We start from the raw sequence: 4601 nt of genomic DNA, 5'->3' as shown, positions 1-4601 counted from the left end.
TTCTTAAACTGCAGGCTCAGAGGCCTGCAGTCGTAGGCGGGAACGTTGGGGTCCTCCGTCACTGAAGCAAGCAAGCCTCATGTTAGTTTCAAGCTGCCTGGCTGCCGGCCGCCATCTTGGCTGACAGTTAATTTGCATATCTCGCTGATTAGCCAATGAAAAGGGTAGCGGTCGTACGCCAACTCCCATGTTTCTCTTTTATTAGTGTAGATATTATTGGATTTGATTTGATAATATTTTTGTTAAGAATTTCTGTATCTTTGTTCATGAGAGATATTGGTCTGTAGTTTTCTTTTTTATTTATTGACTTTTGAGAGAGAGAGAGAGAGAGGAGAGAGACATTGGTTTGTTATTCGACTTATTTATGCATTCATTGGTTACTTCTTGTATGTGTCCTGACCAGAGTTTGAACTGGCAACCTTGGTGTATCAAGACGATGCTCTAACCAACTGAGCTACCTTGGCAGAGCTGTAGTTTTTTTTTGCAATTTCTTGGTCTGGTTTTGGTATTAGGGTAATGCTGTTCTCAAAGATTGAGTGAGAAAGTAGTCCCTCTGCTTCCATCTTCTGAAAGAGATTATCGAAAACTGGCATATTTTCTTTCGCACATGTTTGGTAGAATTCACCAGTGAACCCACCTGGGCCTAGTGCTTTCTGTTTTGGAGGGTTATTACTTCCAAATAAGTAATTTTAAGTAATTTATATAATAAGTAATTTTAATAATTGATTTGTGTAAGAGATATAGGCCTGTTTAGATTGCCTATTTCTTCTTGTGTGAATTTGGCAAATTGTGTCTTTCAAGGAATTGGCTCATTTCATTTAGGTTATCAAATTTGTGGGCTTAAAGTTGTTCCATAGTATTCTTTATTTATCCTTTTAATGTTCATGGGATTGATAGTGATGTCCCTTCTTTCATTTCTGATCTTAGTAGTTTATACCCTTTTTTACTTTAGCCTAGCTAGTTTTTAATTTTCAGAATTGTCCACACTGAACATTCACTAATTCATCAGTTACAATTCAGGTTTTCCTACCCTGACACTGGCTTCTGCAGCAGTTTCTGCTTATGACTCTTGGCTTTGGGAAGTCACTTTGGGAAGCTCCCTGTATTTGCTTGACTGTCTTTCCAATCTTAGGGGCAGCAGTTTTCCCTGAGTCTTTCCCTTTCGTGGATCCAAGAAGAGTTGTTGATTTTTCAGTTTGTTCAGCTTTTTACTTGTTGTTAGGACAGAGTGGTGACATCTAAACTCTTTACCTATGGAACTAGAAACCAAAAGTCCTACTGTATCAGTTTTTCCAGCTTTATTGAGATATAGTTGATACATAACATTGTGTAAGTTTACAGTGTACAATGTAATGATTTATACATGTATATATTACAAAATGATTATCAGAATAAAGTTAGTTAGCACTTCCATCATGTGACATAATTGCCTTTTTTATGGTGAAAACATTTAAGATTTACTCTCTCAACAACTTTCAAGTATATAATACAGTGTTGTTAACTACAGTCACCATGCTGTACATTAGATCCCAGAACTTATTCATCTTATAACTGGAAGCTTTTACTCTTTGACTAAAATCTCCCCATTTCCCATAACTCCCATCCCCTGACAACCAGTATTCTAGTCTCTGTTTGTATGAGTTTGGCTTTTTTAGATTCCATATATAATTGGGGTCAGACAGTATTTGTCTTTCTCTATCTGACTCATTTCACTTGACATGATGCCCTCAAGAAGGTCCATCCATGTTGTCACAAATGGGAGGTTTTCCTTCTTTTTATGGCTGAATAACATTCGTGTGTGTGTGTGTGTGTGTGTGTGTGTGTGATTTTCTTTATCCATTCATCTATTGATGGACACTTAGGTTGTTTCCATGTCTTGGCTATTATATGGTAGTTCTATTTTTACTTTTTTGGGGAACCTCTATACTGTTTTCCATAGTGGCTGTAGCAATTCTGTATGGTTTTATTTTAATAGCATTCTTGAAATGAAATAGCCTGTAGAAATGGAGAAGAAATTAGTGGTTGCCAGGGGTTGAGGAGGGATTGGGGTGGGAAGGATGTAGTGGTGGCTATAAAAGGACAACATGAAGGGTCCTTGTAGAGATGGAAAAGTTCTCTGATTGTATTCATGTCAATCCCCAGGTTGTGATAGTGTGCTATAGTTTTGCAAGCTGTTACCATTGGGAGAAATGGGGTAAAGAGTACATGAGATCTTTCTGTATTATTTCTTGCAACTGCGTGTAAATCTAGCTCAAAATAAAAAAATTAAATATATTTTTATTGATTTCAGAGAAAGGAAGAGTGAGATAGAAATATTAATGACAAGAGAGAATCATTGATTGGCTGCCTCCTGCATGCCCCACACCGGGGATTGAGACCACAACCTGGGCATGTGCCGTGACTGGGAATTGAACCATGACCTCTTGGTTCATAGGTCAATGCTCAATCACTGAGCCACACCTCAAAATAAAAAAAAATTAATTAAAAAAGAGACCTTTCTTTTCCTCTGTTTATTCCCTTCTCTTGGGCCCTTGTTTGGGCCAGTATTGAGGAGTAAAGGCTAAGTCATCTTGAGGCCAGTAGTAATTCACCAGAGCAGTTAAATTCAGCAGTTAAATAGATGGCATATAGGAGGTGGCCTGAACATCTATATCCTTTCCTCATTCCACCTCAACTTAAATAGAATTGACATTGGACCTGCCATGATACCTGAACCTCTTACCTCTAATACCATTCTTTGGGACCCTCTTAGCAGGCCTATGCTCTTTGTGACTTGAGACAAGCAGCATGTTAATCTGTTGGTGTGATTACTACTATCAATTATTGTCAGCTGGCACACAGCAGGCTCTGAGGTTCTGAGGAAACAGGACAGAGACTTTGGGGTAAGTATGAGAGAGAGAGAGCAATGTAGCAGTTCTCAATTTAAAAAAAAATATTTTTATTGATTTCAGAGAGAAAGGGAGAGAGAGAGAGATCAATGATGAGAGAGAATCATTGACTGGCTGCCTCCTGCATGCCCCCAGGGGACCAAGCCCGCAACCCTGGCATGTGCCCTTGACAAGAATTGAACCTGGGACCCTTCAGTCCGCAGGCTGACTGACTGTCCACCAAGCCAAACCGGCTAGGGCAGTCCTCAGATTTTTATTCCCAAGGATCATTTGAGAGTCTGTTGATTTGCAGTTATCAAAAAATGAGAGACACCTTCCTGGCTTGGGAGACAGAGAGTGCCAAGATAAGCTTATTAGGAAGAAGAAAAGCAAATGAAAAAGCTGTGTAGAGTATGATCTGTGTTTTTTTGTTTGTTTGGTTTATTGGTGGTGGTGGTTTTCGTTGTTGTTGTTGTTTTTGTAAGTAAAAAGAAGCAAAAAGTGTTTTTAGGCATACAACTTTCTGTTTCCTGGAGGGAACCCAAGAAGTAGAGTATGGACTTATTGGGGATGAAGAGTAGAGAAGGGCTTTTATGTATAGTCATTTTATAAGTTTGTGTGAGGTTAGATTTTTTTCAACCCCTCTTTTCTTTCTTTCTTTTTTTGGGAGTTCTTGGAGGCCAGCTGCCCTGGCTACATGCCTTTACTTGTCCCACTGACCAGCCATTCAACTCAGGATGCCAGTGGCCTAAGAGGAAGAACTAGGAACTCCTTCTCCAGGATGTTAAGTAATGAAGGAAATAAAATGACAGCAGGAGGCTGTTTGGGTAGGCCAGTGTGAATCACTGATTCCAGGCCCAGGGGGTCACTTCCCTCTCAGCTGCCTGGACATGGAAACCAGAACAGTTTTCTGCTTGTCATGGTGGTAAAAACCCCATTTACTGTATCAAGCAAAATCTCCCTTCTTCATTGAAGGTGGCATCCCTGACTAGGCCTTTGCTCTCTGGGTTGATGGTGTGTGAAGAGGGGCATGGAGTCTATGGACAGTGCTACTTGTAGGGGAAGTGCAGTTTGGCAGGGTTTCTCACCCCGGAGATGGCAGCTGTGGGGCCCCAGCTGCCTCACACCTCTAAGCTCTGGGCTAAGTGAAGTGTGAGTAATAAATGTGTGTGCTTTCTCTTTCCTGGTGGTTTTCAGGTTGGAGATAATTATTTTGGCCATGACTGGAGGTGAGGGAAAAGAAAATTGGATTTCTCCTCCTTCCTGAGAACTGTTTCATCCTGAGGACCTTGAGGGCAGGAAGCTGGGGGAGGGAGAGAGCGAAGGGAATCAGTTTTGGAGTTTTCACACAGGAAATGAATGCATCAGCAAGAAACTGGCAAGGATCTTCCACATCCTTGCACCTTTGCTCTCAACATCATTGACCCCATCTGAGCTCCAGTTTCTACTCAGGAAAGGGAACACCTGAAACAAGGGCAAATTTAGCAGGAGGATGGATGGGTGTGCATTTAGAAACATTTCAGAATGTCGATTTATAAACTCTTCTCATCTCTGTTAAGTCAGGCGGGTCCCCTAGGACCACACCTGGAGCCAAGTTTGTGTTATTGGATATATAGCCTGAGAGTAATAAAACTACATTCTAAACATTCTATATAAGACAGATTTCTTCCAAATCTGGTTGCTTTCCTCCACCACAAGCACAAGCACCAGCATACAGTGTAGCAAGTGATGGTG

Source organism: Myotis davidii, unplaced genomic scaffold (genome assembly GCF_000327345.1).
Source record: "Myotis davidii unplaced genomic scaffold, ASM32734v1 scaffold3998, whole genome shotgun sequence".
NCBI classification, from domain to species: domain Eukaryota; kingdom Metazoa; phylum Chordata; class Mammalia; order Chiroptera; family Vespertilionidae; genus Myotis; species Myotis davidii.
This window is presented reverse-complemented; position numbering follows the sequence as displayed.